This window comes from Papio anubis, chromosome 6, assembly GCF_008728515.1.
Source record: "Papio anubis isolate 15944 chromosome 6, Panubis1.0, whole genome shotgun sequence".
Taxonomy (NCBI): Eukaryota; Metazoa; Chordata; class Mammalia; order Primates; family Cercopithecidae; genus Papio; species Papio anubis.
The window spans coordinates 11,050,902-11,070,622 of record NC_044981.1 but is presented as its reverse complement, the minus strand read 5'-3'; the positions used below and the strand labels follow the sequence as shown (position 1 = coordinate 11,070,622).

The following is a 19,721-nucleotide window of genomic DNA, read 5'->3' as shown; positions in this document are numbered from 1 at the left end:
TTATTATTTTTATTTTTATTTTTATTTTTTTTGAGACAGAGTCTCACTCTGTCACCCAGGCTGGAGTGCAGTGGTACGATCTCGGCTCACTACAACCTCCGACTCCCAGGTTCAAGTGATTCTCCTGCCTCAGCCTCCCAAGTACCTGGGATTACAGGCACGCGCCACCACGCCTAACTAATTTTTGTATTTTCAGTAGAGACGCGGTTTCACCATGTTGGCCAGGATGGTCTCGGTCTCCTGACCTCGTGATCTATCTGCCTCAGCCTCCCAAAGTGCTGGGATTACAGGCGTGAGCCACCGTGCCCAGCATGGTTTTCTTAATAACATTTTCTTTTCTCTAGCTTACTTTTTTGTATGAATAACATAATAGCATATAATACAAATAACATACAAAATACATGTTAATTGACTGTATATGTTATTTGTAAGGCTTCTAGTCATTCGTAGACAATATTAGTAGTTAAGTTTTTGGGAAGTCAAAAGTTATATACACGTTTTTGACTGCCTGGGGGGGTTTAGCATCCCTACCCCCACCCTGCATTGTTCAAGGGGGAACTGTAGCGCCTTCTCCATGGAATCATTTTGAGAATGTAATGAGATACTACATAGAAAGAGCTTACCCAGCACAGTGTCACCCTGCACTTAGGATGCCTTCAATAAATGCCATTAATATCTTCATAACCTAATTTATATATTTTTACTATTTTTTTGAGACAGAGTCTCGCTCTGTCACCTAGGCTGGAGTATAGTGGTGCAATCTTGGCTCACTGCAACCTCTGCCTCCCAGGTTCAAGATTCTCCTGCCTCAGACTCCCAAGTAACTGGGACTACAGGTGCACACCACCACACCCAGCTAATTTTTGTATGTTTTCATAGAGATATGGTTTCACCATGCCAGTTAGGCTGGTCTCGAACTTCTGACCTCAAGTGACCCGCCCGCCTCAGCTTCCCAAAGTGCTGGGATTACAGGTGTGAGTCACCACACCTGGCCCTAATTTATTTTAATATAAGGGAAGGAACTGGATAGCAAGACTGGTTTCATTAAATTCATTTTTACTTGATTTGGAAAAGAGTCTGTCAGAATTTGATCAGAAAGCCAGAACCACCGAAAGGGGCATGGAATACAGGATTTACTGTAGGAGTTAAGTCTCAGGCAATTGTGGGAGCTGACAGGACAGCCCAAACAGGCTGTTGTTTCTATGTCTACTGTTGAGCCTACAGTTGCTGAAACAGCAGTTGGGAAGGAAAGTTGGATGTGAACAAGGGCAAGGGCGAACTGGAAACTGCAAGGGCAAACTAGGACCAACGAAGACAATCAGGCCCTGCAAAGACTAACTGGAACCAGCACCCTCCTCTCCCCACTTCCAACCTTGATGCCGTAGATAATGTGTAGAAGAAGCTTGTGCCCTTCACTATGGAACTGAGCACGCACTCAGTCCAGGAGTTGAAGAAACTGATGGGAGAGGTCTGGCGGGAGCTGGAGTGTATTTATTTCCTAGGGCTGCCATAGCAAAGTACCAGAGAAATGCGGTGGCTTCCACTACAGAAAGTTAGTCTCTCACAGTTCAGAAGGCCGGGACTCCAAAAGCAGGGTATTGGCCGGGCCATGCTCCCTCTGAGGGCTCTAAGGGAGAGTCCTTTCCAGCTTCTGGTGGCTATGGCAGTCCTTGGCCTTCCTTGGCCAAGCTGCGTCACTCCAATCTCTGCCTCCACCATCACACAGCATTCTTCCCTGCGTGTCTGTGTTGCTGTGTCTTCACATGGCCTTCTTATAAGGACACTAGTCATGGGATTTAGGGCCTACCGTAATCCAATAGGACCTAATCTTAATATAACTAATTGCAGTTGCAAAGACCCTATTACCAAATAAGGTCACATTCTGACATTACTGGTCAATGTGAATTTTGACAGGACAACACTGCTCAACACAGTACATAGGGGAACTGTGGTTTGGGGTGCTTTCCCATGCCTATGAGGTGAGCTAGCTGCAGAGCAGTGACAATATGCCTGCCCTTCACCAGTCACTAAAGCATTAAAAAAAATGGCAGCTGCTTCATTTCAACCTCTCAAATATCATCCAACATGTCTTTACTGGCCAACGCTGATCCAGAAACATAAAGGAAAGTAAATACTGGGAAATTCCAGTTTCACCAAATTGTTATAATACATGGTCACTACACAGTGAGAGTCACTGATGACTCTCAAGTCAAAAAGACTTGATGGGAACGTTGTTTTAAAAAATATTGATCTGGCAGCAAAGTGGAGGAGAGATCAGGGGTAAGAAAAGATTGCAGATTCATTAAGAGATTGCTGACATAGTCTAAGACAGTGGTCTCTAAGTGTTTTTGATTATGCTTTTGGTAATCATAGACTAAATAAATTGGGCCAGTCCTCGAGCTGAATCCAACTAAAAAGTCGGAATTAAAACAAAAATCTTTTTACAAACATCGGCTGGGCGTGGTGGCTCATGCCTGTAATCCCAGCATTTTGGGAGGCTGACGCAGGTGGATCACCTGAGGCCGGGAGTTTCAGACCAGCCTAGCAAACATGGAGAAACGCCATCTCTACTAAAAATACAAAAAATTAGCCAGGCGTGGTGGCAGGTGCCTGTAATCCCAGCTACTCGGGAGGCTGAGGCTGGAGAATTGCTTGAACCCGGGAGGCGGAGTTTGCAGTGAGGCGAGATCATACCACTGCACTCCAGCCTGGGCAACAAGAGTGAAACTCCATCTCAAAAAAAAAAAAAAAAAAAAAAATCAAATAGCTAATGAGGCAATGAGAAATAAGTGGGCCAAGATTGGGGAGAAGATAGAAATAGAAAATCTAAAACAAGAACCAGGCATTTGGAGGTTCTTTTACCCAGGGAGGGCATTCAAAGGTCCTAAGAGGAGGCTGAGCAGTGCTTCCCACAACTCTGGGTTGACAAGGGCACAGCTGGAGTTGTGGGACTGGGGCTCGAGAGAATCCCAGGCACAGAGGGCTCAGACCCCAAAGGGCCTCACCACAGGAATAAAGGGGCGACTGAAAATAAACCTGAAGCCTGGTTGGCTTTGACTGATGGGGCTGACCCAGAAAAGTTCAATTTCTGAAATTGGATTAGGGGAATCCTGGATTAGTATAGCCTTAAGACCTGGCAGAAACAAAGAAAGAAGCTCATCGTCCTAGGCCTCAAATGATTTCCGCAAACACCTTTTCAAACACAATTTCCAGCACATACTCAAGTATTTTTTTATTGTATGCCATTCTTAAAAGAAAAATTTTGAGCACACACGTTTAATACACATTTGTTTACAAATTATCACACTTGTTACTTTATATTATGGAATGTACAGAAAAAGAAATGCTAGAGGATGAGATGAATATGAATAAAATATTTAAGTTTTTAAAATTTTATTTTTGTATTGCAAGAAGCAGTTTTATTTGAGTTTAAATTATTTACGAAAGCCCAAAGACATACTTCATGATACTCGTACAAACTATTTTTTCCTGTTGGCTTTTGCTCCAGAGATCACAGCTGTGAAATATATGTAAAATAAAAGTAGGACTGGATTCAGAAAAGTACTCTACTTTTCTAATTTCCAATGGGTAGTATTTTTAGAAATATTTACAATGGAAAAAAAGTTTACTTTAAAACTTTAGTTAATTTGCAAGTCATCTCAAGAACCTCAAAAGGTAGAATTCTCTGAATGTTAAAAACACACAAATGTGCTGCATTTGGTGAAGGAAATATCTCCCCCACCTAAAACTTTATTTTTAATAGTGGAGAAAATTTTTAATATCACGGTGTTAGTTTGCTGGAACCACAAAGTACAAAGAACCACAAACTGGGTAGCTTAAAACAACAGGAGTTTATTCTGTCACTCTTGTGGAGGCTAGAAGTCCAAAATCAAGCTGCTAGGAGGGCCATGGATCCTCTGAAGGTTCTAGGAGAGGATCCTTCCTTGCCTCCACCAACACTGGATAGCCCCAGGTGTTCCCCGGCTAGTGGCAACATAAATGTAGTCTTCGACGACTCCTTACCTGGTCCTCTCCTCTATGTGTATCTGCTCTCTCCTCTTGTTGTAGGGACACCAGTCATATAAGGGCCTACCAGCTGGGCACAGTACCTCACACCTGTAGTCCCAGCACTTTGGGAGGCCGAGGGAAATGGATCACCTGAGGTCAGGAGTTCAAGACCAGCCTGGCCAACGTGGTGAAACGCCGTCTCTGCCAAAAATACAAAAATGAGCCAGGCGTGTTGGTGGCTGCTTGTAATTCCAGCTACTTGGGAGGCTGAGGCAGGAGTATTGCTTGAATCGGGGAGGCGGAGGGTGCAGTGAGCTGAGATCACGCCATTGCACTCCACCCTGGGAAACAGGAACAAAACTCTGTCTCAAAAAAGAAAAAAAAAAAAACCCTTATGACTTCATCTTAATTTAACTAATTATATCTGCAATGACCCTATTTCCAAATAGGAACTGAGGATAAGGATTTCAACTTAACTTTTTGTGAGACATAATTCAATCAGTAACTATCACCAGTTTTCATTACTTCAAAAAATCTTTTGAAAATGATTAATACTTTGAGGTTTAGCAGTTCAATGACCTATATTCACTTTATCTTAATACTTAATTTTAATATTTGTCATAATTTAAAATAATCTATGACATAATAATAAATATATATTTGGTCTCTGTCTCCAGTTCTTGACACAGAGCCCCTAAAACTCTTGCAGTTTCCCAAGCAATAGGAGTACTAGGAGCATCTTTTATTTTAATATTTGGTCCTCAACTCTGTGATATGGTTTGGATGTGTCCCCACCCAAATCTCATGGGGAATTGTAATCCCTAGTGTTTGGGGTGGGGCCTGGTGGGAGGTGACTGGATCATGGGGGCAGATTTCTCATGAATGGTTTAGCACCATCCTCTTAGTACTGTTCTCACAATAGTAAGTCCTCTCAAGATCTGGTTGTTTAAAAGTGTGTGGCATCTCCCCGCTCTCTTGCTCCCGCTCCAGGCATGTGAGATGTCTCACTACCCCTTTGTCTTCAGCCACAATTGGAAGCTTCCTGAGGCCTCCCCAAGAGCAGAAGCCACTATACTTCCTGTACAGCCTGCAGAACTGTGAGCCAACTAAACCTCCTTTCTAAATTACCCAGTCTCAGGCATTTCTTTATAACAATGTGAGAGTGGACTAATACACTCTGGTTCCTGAGACAGAGGTCCTACATCCTTTGGAAATTATTGGGATGTCCAAAAGGCGATGGGAATGTATTTTGTTCTAATCAGGCAACTCTCACTGGGCTCCTGAATGGAGCTGGTCACCAGAAAGACCAAGCCATGATTAGAAGCTTGGAACTTTCAGCTCCACCCAGCATCCTCTGGGGAAGAGGGAGGGACTAGCGACTGAGTTAATAATCAGTCATGCTTCCATGATGAAGCCTCCACTAAATCCCTAAACTACCAGGTTCAGAAAGCTTCTGGGTTGGTGAGTACAACCACGTGCTGGGAGGTTGGCACATCTCAACTTCATGAGGACAGAAGCTCCTGTGCTGGGGACCTCGCTCTATGTACCTCTTCATCTGGCTGTTCATTTGTATCCTCTGTCATATTCTTTATAATAAACCAGTCAATGAAGGTAAAATGTTTCCCTGAGTTCTGTGAGCAGTTCTAACAACTTATGGAGTGTGAGGAGAGGATGGTGGACAGCCCTGATGTACAGATTTATAGCTGATTGCTCACACATACAGTAGGCCCAGATCTGGCACTGGAATCCAAAGTGGGGCAGTCTTGTGGAATGGACCCATAACCCGTGGGGGCTGCACTAACTCTGGGTAGTTAGTGTCAGAAATGAATTGCAGGGCTGGGCACGGTGGCTCACGCCTGTAATCCCAGCACTTTGGGAGGCCAAGGCAGGAGGATCACCTGAGGTCAGGAGTTTGAGACCAGCCTGGCCAACGTAGAAAAACCCCGTCTCTACTAAAAACACAAAATTAACTGGGCATGGTGGGCATGGTGGTGGGCGCCTGTAATCCCAGCTACTTGGGAGGCTGAGGCAGGGGAATCACTTGAACCTGGGAGGCAGAGGTTGCAGTGAACTGAGATCGTACCACTGTACTCCAGCCTGGGCCACAGATTGAGACTCCATCTCAAAAGGAAAAAAAAAAAGGAAATGAATTGTAGGACACTCAGCTGGTGTCCTACAGAGGGTTGGAGAATTGGTTCTTGTGACACACACGCCCACATTTGTGTCAGCAGTGTGGTAAGAAATCATTTTTCTTTAATACCTCAAAAAAATGAAGAATTCCAAATGAAAACACTGCCCCTCTGACTGACTTTTGTTTTTTTCTTTTTTTAGACAGGGTCTCACTCTGTGGCCCAGACTGGAGTGCAGTGGTGTGATCATGGCTCACTGTGGCCCCAAACTCACCTCAACCTCCCATGTCTGTAGTCCTGGCTAATGTTTTTAATTTTTAAGTTTTGTGGAGACAGAGTCTCACTATGTTACCCAGGCTTCTGACTAACTTTTGAATTATGACATACATTTTTTTCTATCTCATCTACTTACTATACAAATATTTTTCTTGAAATTCAGCTAGCAAATTTCCATCTTTACTGTTACTTAGTTGTTCTTGAACACTAAATGGAATACGTTACATTTTTATTGTTTTTATAAATAAGTTAGAAATCCACAGAAACTCTGTTTAGCAAATTTTTATTTTTTATTTTTATTGTTCACATCAGGCAGGGAATGTGCCAATGTTGTAACAAGGCTCAAGGGAGGCACATCTCACACGTGGACGTGAAAACTCAATCATCAAGCTTATGAACCACAAAAGGATCTAGAAAAGTTTTAAACATATGAAACAATTCTGTGTCCATGCTTGTGTGCATCTAGATAGGTGACACTGTTATATAACTTTTTGACTTAAAATCATCTAACAGTGGAAATGCTTTCCAACATTCTTTTTCAAAACACTCTCTCAACTTCATGAACATAATGAAGGGAACACCACAAACTGGGGCCTATTTGAGGGTGGAGGGTGGGAGGAGGGAGAGGAGGAAAAAGAGCAACTATTGGGTACTAGGCTTAGTACCTGGGTGATGAAATTATCTGTACAACAAATCCCTGTGACATGAGTTTACCTATATAACCAGCCTGCATATGTATCCCCAAACCTAAAACAAAAGTTAAAAACAAAACAAAAAAACCAAATCCAAAATACTCTCTCCATAGGGTGCAATATTTCTAAACCAACTATTTTCTCATTTGTTGTTACGATATTCTTTTTAGCTTGAGGAAACATATGAAATGAGGTTATTTTTCCAAAAACATCTGTTACATGGTATGCTATAGAGACTCACTCTATCTTTTTGTTGCAGAAAACGTCACTGTCTTAGTTTAGTTTCAACTGCTTTAACAAAATGCTATGGACTGGGTAGCTTATAATCAACAGAAATTGATTTCTCAGAGTTCTGGATGCTGGGAAATTCAAGATTAAGTTGCCCGAAGAGTGGGTGTCTGGTAGTAAGTGCCCACTTCCTCGTTCATAGATGGCACCTTCTCACTATGTCCTCACATGGTGGAAGGGCAAGGCAGCTCTCTGGACACTAATCCCACTCATGACCTATAGCCCGTCCCAAAGGCCCCCTTTCCTAATGCCATCACATTGGGGAATTAAGTTTCAACATATGAATTTTGGGGAACATTGACATTTAGAATGTAGCAGTCAGCCAATTCTGTATCCTCATCTTCTGGGATGAATGCTGTGATCCATCACCCAGTATATCCCCCTGTGATGTTGGACTCGTTGCTCCAGGTATAGGGAGTGCTGGCAGGCATTTCAGGGACTGTCTTGGCCACACTGCTTCCTGGGGTGGACATCCAGTGACTATCCCATGCAGGAATATAAAGAACTGGCCATCTCCGCCCAACTCAGGACAACTCTGAAGGGCCATTCTAGCTCCAAAGCTCCCGTGGGTTCAGTCAAGAGTCCCGGCCTGAAATGCATCTCGACTTCTGTCTCTCCTCTGTTCGATTCCTTCTTCCCCCTTCCTTCTATGGATGTTGAAACCAAGGATGGGCCCTAATAATCATCCAGCAGAATGTGTCTCAGAATTTTCTTCCCAGGAATCTAACTTATGACACTTTCATCTAAAAGAAATAAAAAATATGTGTAACTTATCTTTAAGTACTTTGCCAAGAAAAAAGTCAGAAAACTCTTGGTGGTAAGAAAAGGTTTGCCTGGCCATTTTAGTGATGGCCTGTTAATTTATTGTATTTATTTGTTTATTATTATTATTTTATTATTATTATTTTTTGAGATGGAGTCTCCCACTGTTGCCCAGGCTGGAGTGCAGTGGCGGAATCTCAACTCACTGCAAGCTCCGCCTCCTGGGTTCAGGCCATTCTCCTGCCTCAGCCTCTGGAGTAGCTGGAACTACAGGCGCCCGCCACCATGCCAGGCTATTTATTTAGTTAGTTAGTTTTAGTAGAGACGGGGTTTCACCATGTTAGCCAGGATGGTCTCGATCTCCTGACCTCGTGATCCGCCCATCTCAGCCTTCCAAAGTGCTGGGATTGCAGGTGTGAGCCACTGCGCCAGGCCATGGCCTGTTATTTTAAAATCTTGCTTTTACAAAATCAGGCCCATTGAAAACAACTCATAGCAAGGAAACAGCAATACAGAGTGATACACTGACAGTGGAACTCCTACCATGCCCTCAGGATCCTTCCTAGTATTCTATTTGACACGTGATCATCGAACGTAAGAGACAAATTGAGGACCCAGTGTCTATCCTTACAGCAAATATTAAGAAAGCTTAATTTCTTACCTTTTAACATAAATACATATGCTTTCTCATATTTTCTATGTTCTTAAAATACAGCATTAAATTGCAAAGTCTACTCATGTGGGCAAAAAGCCACAAGAAGTGAATGTAAGGAAGGCAGATGGGCACAACCCAGTGGGGCCAGAACTTATGAACTGTCTGTGCTGCTGAGGACATGGGAAGAGCCAAAGATAACTTCTAGATTGCTAGCTCGAGTGACTGAATGAAAGTCAGTGCCCTGAAATCTTTGACTTGGGGAGAGGAGCAAGATGGCATTTGCCATGCAGGATTTGGAGCGTGATGGTGGAACATCTGGATACAGGAGTTCAGTGGGAAGGTTCCAGTGTATGTATGCATGAGGGGCAATCAGGAGAGCTGCCAGGACTCAAGTGGCCATCTGCAAGCTTGGGAAAGTTAAAGCAAGGAAGTGATGAGAGTATAAAGAGAGAAGATGACAAGTCCAAAGTAATGTTTTTAACAGATTAGGTCTAGCAGTAGTATTAAGGATATGCTGGAAAGGCCTCAGATCTCAAGGCAGCCTGCAGGAGGCTGTAGAGATGCAAATGTGGGCTAACGAAGTCCTGGGCAAGGACACAGGGAGGGCGGAGGGGTGGGAAAGAGAGGATGCGTTTGGGCAAGCTTTATGACTAACAGGAGTAGGGAACCAGGGAGAGGAGGGAGTTCATGTTTTCCTTTTAGACCTTATTTGGAAAAATACCTTTATTTTAAATACTCTGTGCCTTACTCCCATTCTGACGTTATGAAAATCCACATGCATATGAAGCCTTTACGGTTCAAGTTTTAGAAGTGGTTAAGCTGCAGTTAGGCACTGAACACACACCAGTTCCCTATGGCAATTTAGATGACTAGCTATAGTAATAGATTTTTACCTACACAGACAGCAACGACATGTCATAAGCAAGAAGGCAAGTATGACTGATTGTCACTTCCTTCTGTGGTGTAATCACTCCCATGACAGGTAGAATATTTAGTTCTAGACCATATTTATAAAAGTTTAGATTGTAGCTGTTTAGGTTCACTTGTTAGTGTTTTGGGGGGAAGTTAACCAATTTAGAACTTTGAAAGGGTATCTATACTATTATTTTCACAATTTAATAGGTAGAACATTTGAAAAAATGGATACCGTATTTCCTTCCTTTAGCAGCTGAATCTGTCTTTTTCTAAACTTCCATAAGCACTTTCCACTGACCTCCCTCCACCCCAAAAATGAGTAACAACAAAGAAAGGAAGACCATTATGCAAAAATATACAAATTTCTCAAACATGTCATACTTTCCTTGGTGTTACACAGAATGGAGCCTGCATCCTTCCATTTAAACCACAAAAGCCCTGACTGTTACATTCCCACAGAAATGTGACATTACTGGATCTTCATTTTCTAGTACAAGATGTAAATTTCTGGTAGAATTTTTTTCCCTCAGTATGGTTTTAGAATGCTAATCAGTTGGATAACTAAGTTATTGCAGGCCTGTTTGAATTAGGACTGAGGGGAAATTGCATTTGGGATTACCAAAAGCACTTTTATTGGACTTAATATTTACTACAGCTCAATATCAAGACACTGGTTTAGAAGTACTTATTATTATATTAATAAGTAATACGTATTATATTGCTACTCTTCTACTTTGTCATGAAATTGGAGTTAGGCTCAAACTTTACATTGTAATTTAAGCCTAGCTAACAGTAGCTAATAACATTCCTGTTGTGCTTGTCTACGATGTTAACTCATTCAATCTTCACCTCAATTCTATTAGGTAGGAACTATAGGCTGACCATCCCTAATTCAAAAACCCAAAAGTTTTGAGCACTGATACAACACCACAAGTAGAAAATTTCACCCTTGACCTTGTGTACACAAACTTTGTTTAATGTACGAAATTATTTAAAATGTTGTATAAAATGACCTTCAAGCTATGTGTACGAGGTATATATGAAACATAATTTTATGTTTAGACCTGGGTCCCATCCCCAAGATATCTCATTATGTTTATGCAAATATTCCAAAATAAAAAAAAAAAAACCTGAAATTCTAAATACTTCCGGTCCCAAGCATTTTGGAAAAGGGATACTCAACTAGTATTACTGTTCCCATTTCACAGATGAGGAAAGTGAGGCACGTAAGGTTAAGTAAGTAGACTAAAATTATACAGCTAGTACGTGGGATGGCCAAGATGCTGACCAGACAGCCTGCCATCAGTTCATGCTCTTAACCACGCTGCTCTACTGCCTGCTTAAGTGAGGGTTAAGTAGTTTTGAGGGAAAAATACTCCAGCTTGCCTTTATAAAATTCCAGAAGTCAACCATGTAGTTATATTGTAGATTTGGGGGAATATAAGTGGCAGCTATAATAAAAAGTGCTCCTGGAAGACATAGCAAGCAGGTCTTTTCTGCCATCCAGCCTACCCCGGAATCCCACTTTCCAATATTCCATTTCACACAATAGAAACGCCTGTATTCCTAGCATCTTGAGAGGCTGAGGTGGGTGGTTTCCCTGAGCTCAGGAGTTTGAGACCAACCTGGGCAACACGGTGAAACCCCATCTCTACTAAAATACAAAAAATTAGCCTGGCATGGCATCATGCACCTGTGGTCCCAGCTACTTGGGAGGCTGAGGCAGGAGAATTGCTTGAACCCAGGAGGCGGAGCTTACAGTGAGCTGAGATCGTGCCAATGCACCCCAGCCTGGGCAACAGAGCAAGACTCCATCTCCGGAAAAAAAAAAAAAAAAAAAAGACAAATGAATGCTTTAGGAACCTAAATGCAATACAATTTTATCACATTTTGCCAATGAATAGTGATTTTTTTTTTTTTCAAAGATGGAGGCTGAAAATGTCATCCGGTTCCAATTTTGCGAGTTGCAGGCCACTATGTGCTTGTGAAAAGCATTTTTAAAAATAGATTGCAGACTAGGTGCGGTAGCTCACGCCTGTAATCCCAGCACTTTGAGAGGGAGGCCGAGGCGGGCAAATCATCTGAGATGAGAAGTTCGAGACCAGCCTGACCAACATGGAGAAACCCCATCTCTACTAAAAATACAAAGTAAGCCAGGCATAGTGGCGCATGCCTGTAATCCCAGCTACTTAGAGAAATGAGGCAGGAGAATTGCTTGAACCTGGGAGGCAGAGGTTGCAGTGAGCCAAGATTGCACCATTGCACTCCAGCCTGGGCAATAAAAGTGAAACTCCGTGTCAAAAAAAAAAAAAAAAAAAAAAGGATTGCTATAGAATGAATGTTATCAGAGTACATATTAATATTGTTTTATTTGTGAGACTGTTATTTATGTGCAAGATCATAACCTAAAATATGTTTCTCACTGTGGGTCACAAACAAAAACTTTGATATCTACTGATCTAGCTCACATTCACCTTCCAATAAGAGAGACGAGGCCTGAATCTTCACTCAACAATGGCTTGTCTACTGGATTTTAAGTGCATCCTTAAAAATTCAAGCCTCACACTTGTCACTTATTTGAAAATGTTTATTGCCTTAGAGAAAATCCTGGGTTATATTTAATATTGTTACTTACCTTTTTAATTCATTGCCTTGAAATGTTCTATTTTGTTATCACCTGAAACTATACAGATTAAACTATAAGTGATTTATAAGTGAATACTTCCAAAAGGTAGAAAGTTTTTCAAGCAAAACAACTGCAACAGAAACCATCCAGTCCCTTGCTATTCAAAATGTGGGCCACAGACTAGCGGAATCAGCATCACCTGAAGCAGAAACTCAGGTTGCACTCCATGCCTACTCAATCAGAATCTGTGTTTTCACAAGATCCGCAGCTCATACTTATGCACTGACCTCAGCTTTGTCCTCCTTACAAGTCAGGACTTGTGGTATTAGCAGGGGGAATAATGTTCATCAACTTAGATTTAATAGAACTTTCCCCCAAACTAGAAAATGGCAAAAGAGAATAGTAAGTACACATTATATCTTGTCTTACATTTTCAGAGATATACATATGGGTGTAGCTATCTCTCTATATGTAGACATACACATATGTATACACACACACACCAAGTAGTTTATTTGTTCATGACTATTTCACATCTGTTTTTCCAGCCCTTAGTGTAAATGTGTGAGAAAAACAGAAATTGTCTGAAGCAAGCCTTCAACTTTAGATCAACATGTATGTTAGTTCGTTTTCATGCAGCTGATAAAGACATACCTGAGACTGGGCAATTCACAAAAGAAAGAGGTTTAATGGACTCACAGTTCCATGTGGCTGGGGAGGCCTCACAATCATGGTGGAAGGTGAAAGGCTCATCTCACATGGTGGCAGACAAGGAAGAAGGCTTGTGCAGGGAAACTCCCCTTTATAAAACCATCAGATCTTGGCTGGGCATGGTGGCTCACGCTTGTAATCCCAGCACTTTGGGAGGCTGAGGCGCGAGAATCATCTGAGGTCAGGAGTTCGAGACCAGCCTGACCAACATGGTGAAACCCTATTTCTACTAAAAATACAAAAAACTAGCCAGGCATGGTGGCATGCGCCTGTAATCCCAGCTACTCAGGAGGCTAAGGCAGGAGAATTGCTTGAACCTGGAAGGTAGAGGTTGCAGTGAGCCGAGATCACGCCACTGTACTCCAGCTTGGGCAACAAGAGCCAAGCTCCATCTCAAAAACAAAACTAAACAAAAAAACCCTCAGATCTTGTGAGACTTACTCACTAGCATGAGAATAGTATGGGAAAGACCCACCCCCATGATTCAATTACCTCCCACCAGGTCCTTCCCACAACACGTGGGAGTTGCGGAAGCTACAACTCAAGATGAGATTTGGGTGGGAACACAGCCAAACCGTGTCAGCATGGTTATTTATATGGCCATCCTCTGGCCACCTCACTTACTACTCACACTTTTCACCTATTTGCCTACCCACTCCAAGTCACCTCCCTATTCCTTCCCACCTCCCTTCCCTTTCTCTGTCTACTTTCTAGGGTGTTCTCTCTCAACCCAAGCAAAGCATTAACTTCCTGCCCATTCTGCTCTTAGAAGTGTGCCTCTACATGTATTTGCATGTACGAATGTAACCTTACTAATGTGGATCTATGAGAGATCTAATGAAATTTATAGTATAATGAAATGTAATGATGAATTTCATTTCAAAGTGCCTTATTGAGTTCAAAGCAATGATCTAGGAAATACCGGGGGTCGGGGGAGGCTGGAGGAAGGAAAGAAGCTATTATCCCTTTTATATTTTTTACAATCTCATGGTGCAGAGAAGTGTGAGATGTCTTATGTAGAAATGCAGATGCTATGTTATGGAAGTGTAGAGGAAGTAGAAGCAGAATTCATGTTGAGTGGGGATGAAAAAAGAGAAAGCTTCCCAAAGGATGTGGTCTTGCATTGGTATTTTAAGAATAAATGGCATTTCCGGCTGGGTGCAGCGGCTCATGCCTGTAATCCCAGCACTTTGGGAGGCCGAGGCTGGCGGATCACCTGAGGTCAGGAGTTCGAGACCAGCCTGGCCAACATGGTGAAACCCTATCTCTAATAAAAATACAAAAATTAGCCGGGAATGGTGGCGGGTGCCTGTAATCCCAGCTACTTAGGAGGCTGAGGCAGGAGAATCGCGTGAGCCTGGGAGGTGGAGGTTGCAGTGAACTGAGACCATGCCACTGCACTCGTCTGGGCAACAGAGTAAGACTCTGTATCAAAAATAATAATAATAATAAATGAAACAAATAAATGGCATTTCCATAGATGGAGAAAGGAGAAGTGGGAAAAAGAAAAGGCCTTTCAAGTGAGCATGATACATATTCTCAGGAAACAATCAGTATCACAGAGCGTGTAAGAATGAAATTGAAAAAACAGACAGAGCCCACTTAGAGAAACTTACATATCATGCTTGGGCACTAGGTTTAATTCTAGAGTAAAGGGAATCCAATCTTATTATATCCAACCAATTATTTCTTCTCCCAAACACAGCAAGAGCAATTTTGTTTTGAAATGCAGAGCTGAGAGTGTACTGCCTATCCCATCTACCCTGCTTCCATTGGCCTCTTTTTACCAGCTCCCACTGTTCTAAAGTAAAAGAGCAACACTCCCCCGATCTCCTTACTATGGAATCTTGTTTGTCTTTCACTCATCCTTTCTGGATGCAGAGTGGTGCACCTGCTGCTTTCCATGTGCGCAATGTTTCTCCTCCACCAGCCCACCCCTCTCTTCAGCTGGTTAGCACTGTCCACCGAGTTCAGGTCATCTCAGCCCAAATATTGCTTTCTAACTTAGTCGGCTAAATTAGGTTAACATAGTCATATGATTAAGATAGTCACATAGAGTACCCTTTCAAAATACTTATCACAGTTCATAACTATTTATTTTTTTTTTATTTTATCTTTTTTCTGACAGGGTCTCCCTCTTTTGCCCAAGCTGGAGTTCAGTGGCATAATCTCGGCTCACTGCAACCTCCGGCTCCCGGGTTCAAGCAATTCTTGTCCCTCAGCCTCCAGAGTAGCTGGAATTACAGGTACATGCCATCATGCTCAGCTAATTTTTGTATTTTTAGAAGAGACGGTTTTCACCATGTTGCTCATGTTGGTCTCAAACTCCTGACCTCAAGTGATCCACACCTGCCTCCCAGCCTCCCAAAGTGCTGGGATTACAGAGCGTGAGCCACCATGCCCTGCCTACAGTTCATAATTAAATACTTACTAACCTCTTCATTTGGTGAAAGTCTGTTCTCCAATAAGACCATAAACTCCCTAAAGACAGAGATATTGTATGGTTTGGATGTCTCCTCCAAAAGTCACACTGAAATTTAATTGCCACTGTAACAGCATTAAGAGGTGGGACCTGTAAGAGGTGATAGAGGCTCTGCCCTCATAAATAGATTAATGCCATTCCCTTGGGAGTGGGTTAGGAGTGAGTTCCTGATAAAATGAGCTCGATCCCCTTTCCTCTGCTCTCTCATGGTCTCTTACCCTTCCAGCTTCCACTGTGGGTGACACAGCAAGAAAGCCCTTCTTAGATGATCAGCCCCTCGACCTTAAACTCCCTAGCCTCCAGAGCCATAAAAAATACATTTCTTTTCCTTATAAATGACCCAAACTGTGGTATTCAGTTATAGGAGCATAAAACAGACTAAGATAGGAGATAATGGGTTTAGCTTAAAATGGGATTCCCACCACTTAACACTTTGTCACATGGTTTGCTGAATGAATGAGTAGGAATGACATAATGTGGACTGAGATTTGGCAGATGAATCAGAAGATACTTTAGAGAGACTGGAGGCTGTAAGTGTGCTTGCCCACAAGAATATATGGTGGGGAGGCTGTTTTGAAGAAAGGCATAATATTACAAATTTCTAATTTCCTTTTTTTTTTTTTTTTTAAAGAGACGGGAGTCTTGCTCTGTCGCCCAGGCTGGAGTGCAGTGGCACAATCTCAGCTCGCTGCAAGCTCCGCCTCCTGGGTTCACGCCATCCTCCTGCCTCAGCCTCCTGCGTAGCTGGGACTACAGGCGCCCGCCACCACACCTGGCTAATTTTTGTATTTTTAGTAGAGACAGGGTTTCACCGTGTTAGCCAGGATGGTATCGATCTCCTGACCTCATGATCCGCCCGCTTTGGCCTCCCAAAGTGCTGGGATTACAGGTGTGAACCACCACACCCAGCCTACAAATTTCTCATTTTCATTAAGCACATTTCTACTTTTTCCATGTGTAAATTATACACACATTAATAACTATGTGAACATGTGTATGTCTTTCGAGGGGATCTGCAGGAGACAAATACCACTGGTGCATGGATAGAGTGAGAAGGCCAGTTGGCCTTAAAAGGCCTTAAAAGCTTAAAGGAGAGGCTTCTTTTAGTACAGATTTTAAATAACATTCTCCAAATCCTGTATTTAAGACACAAGTCAGAATGATCACATTGGCATAAATCACACGTATTTATCAGAAGTGTGTATAGTTTCTCCAGCAGAGGGTGCTAAAAATATAAATTTGACATAGTGAAGCCTAGCATAAATTTATTCAACAGATTTGTCAACTCAGTCTTTATTGTCAGGTTCTTGCAGCAAATCTAACCAAAAAGGGCCAGTCTTGTAGATTATGAGCATGGGAGGTCTTAGAACCAAAGTTTTACAAATGTGAAATTTTTAATATTAAATTTTAAATACAAGAGCAATTTCCTCCATGTTAGCTTGCTATGATACTTTGCAAAACTTTTAGTTAATGTTTGTTGGGGAAAAAACTTGTTATAAGGGGCTATATTATATGTTATATACATAATATTTACATATTATGCTATATAATGTAAGTCATCAAAGGACTGGAAAATAAGCCTTTTTAGAAAGATGGGCAAAATTATCATTAGTCCCTCCAATAAATCACTCACTTGGTGAGTGTTTTATCACACTCACCAAGCCAAAATCTTTTCTGAAGTTATCTTAAAGGTTATCTAGAGGCTCATTTTAATCCTCAGAAGCCTTTTTTTTTTTTTCTGGAGACAGTCTCGCTGTCGCCCAGGCTGGAGTGCAGTGGCGCGATCTCGGCTCACTGCAAGCTCCGCCTCCCAGGTTCACACCATTCTCCTGCCTCAGCCTCCTGAGTAGCTGGGACTACAGGCGCCCGCCACCACACCCGGCTAATTTTTTGTATTTTTAATAGAGATGGGGTTTCACTGTGCTAGCCAGGATGGTCTCAATCTCCTGACCTCATAATCTACCCGCCTCAGCCTCCCAAAGTGTTGGGATTACAGGCGTGAGCCACCGCGCCCAGCCCCTCAAAGCCTTTTAAAAAGCCTATATTTCAGTCAAATGAGGCTAAGTAATGCTGCAATAACATTCCACCTCAAAGTTTCAGTCACTTAAAACATCCAGGGTTGATATCCACCTCGTGCTGCATATCTATCACAGAGTTAGCTGAGGGATCTACCGGGTGAATCAGACCGAAGAAGCAGCCGTCACCCAGAAAGTCACCAGTCACTGTGGCAAAGGGAAAGCAAAGCACAGGCAATCATGCATTGGCTCCCAAAGTTTGTCTGGAGGTGGCATCCATTTCCTTCACCCACACTGACTTAACTATACAGCAAATCACATGCCCACACCTAACTTCTAGAGTTCAGGAAATATACTACTATTGTGAATCTTGGAGTATTTAATGGACAGCACTAAGACCTATTACATGTTATAAATGTGATAAGAAGAAAATAAAACCTACAAGTGTAAAAATTAAAAAAATATTTCATTAGAAATAATATAGCAACATTGATTTATACGTTATCCTTATATCTTCGAAGTAAGGGCCTGTAGGCTTATTATTAACTCAACTTTCATCCTTAGTGACAAGAATTGCTAGCATGGATAATGAAAATATTTTGCTTTTGAATTCATTACTACATACGGTTTGGAGAGGAGCAGTGGGTAGTCGATTTACTCCTCTACTTAGGTTTGTCTTTGATCAACATTAAACCTACTTGACTTTCCTGCGAACATAACTGCAAGATGTGCGAGGAGGCAGGAAAGGAGACACTAGGCTTGGGATAAGGTCAGGCAGCCAGAGCCTGAGCTTCTGCTGCTGACAGGTGACAAAACAGAAATGAAAACTTTGCTGCTTAGCACATCCTTTTTGCTTAGCCTCGTGAAGCCAGAGAAGTAGGTATGTCTAATAAAGATGTAAAATGAAGCAAGTAGTCCCTCCAAGTACTAGAAAGGAGAGCTCTGTTTCTTAGCGCACCCAAAAGGAATCTCAGATGGATCTGCCACTAAGCACAGAGTTTGGCCACCTCGTGCAGTGATAGCTGCTCACTGCTCACCGAGAACAATGCAGGACTGCAGTCAGGTTGTAATCAGAGAGGCATAAAACAGGTTATCTTGGGAACCGAAGCTTTCCTGCCAAGGTAGACCTGGCAAGTTGCCTGACCTAAACAGATAACAGGAGGACAACATGACCTTAACATCAGCACCCCAACCTGGATCCTGTCTGGAAAGTCAGTGAAGACAGGGTCAGAGTTTAGGTCCTATCTGCCTATGTCGTAAGTTGCTGAGTTGGGGAGAAAACTTTAACGAATGCTTTGTGCATTTCCACACAGTCAACTGGGAGAAAGAGAAGCCCCAAAGGAACTTCATTAGAATGTGGTATCACACTTTAATACTCATCATCTTCAATCCTCATCTGCCTACACTTTGCTAATATCCTTCTCATCATTCAAGGGCCTTGCAGATCCCACATTCTCCAAAATGCCTTCCCTAACCCCCCAAATCAGAAAGCCCTTTCTGCCTCCATCACTTTCTGTCTACAGCTCTACTACAGACTCCCGACAGCCCACTTTTTATTCAGTCTGCTTTTGTATCTGTTTGTCTCCCGCCACCAGCCTTTGGCCTCTGAGCATCTGGAGGGCAGAGATCAAATATCATTTATCTGTGGATTTTGCTTAGCTCCTACCCAGTTCCATGTACACAGATGGTTTGTTGATTTAGATTGACTACATGGCCATTTTATGACAGCATTCAATTTTTTTTTCGTTAACCTAAGAAAAATTTCAAACACCCATAAAAGTACTGAGAATAACATAGCACTCACTCAGCATGGCATTAACTTCTAATACGTTTACTCAGGCAGCATAGCCTAGAGGTTGAGAATGTGAACTCTGGAGTCAGAATGACGTGGTTCAGCTCTGTTTCTTATTACTTCACCTCTGAAGTCTCAGATGGGAGAGTTTTTCTATCTGTAAAATGGGGCTGAGGGTTGTTACACAGATTAACTGAGATAATATATGCAAAGCACTATGAGTGCCTGGTTTATAAAAAGTCCTCAAAAGGCAGCTACTACTAGTGTCACAAGTATTACCATAAACTCTTGAGACTGAGCTTACGGTCCATACAAAAAGGGACTGTATATCCAAGCACAGTAATCACAAAAGTTGAAAATTATATGGATT

General features: G+C 42.2%; 1 long non-coding RNA gene and 1 other non-coding gene across 4 annotated transcripts in view; both read right to left on the bottom strand.

Annotated features, from left to right (window-relative positions):
- Positions 1 to 6,680: 6,680 nt before the first annotated feature.
- Positions 6,681 to 19,721, bottom strand: part of LOC103883461 — a 36,203-nt gene continuing 23,162 nt past the window's right edge. For all 3 annotated transcript variants that reach the window (XR_001901540.3, XR_002521419.1, XR_645687.4), the window contains exon 3: positions 6,681 to 8,136. This is a non-coding gene — a long non-coding RNA (uncharacterized LOC103883461). The remainder of the gene's footprint in view (positions 8,137 to 19,721) is intronic.
- On the bottom strand, positions 6,720 to 6,823 carry LOC116275588. The gene has a single exon (XR_004184703.1). It is a non-coding gene; the product is annotated as a small nucleolar RNA U13 (small nucleolar RNA).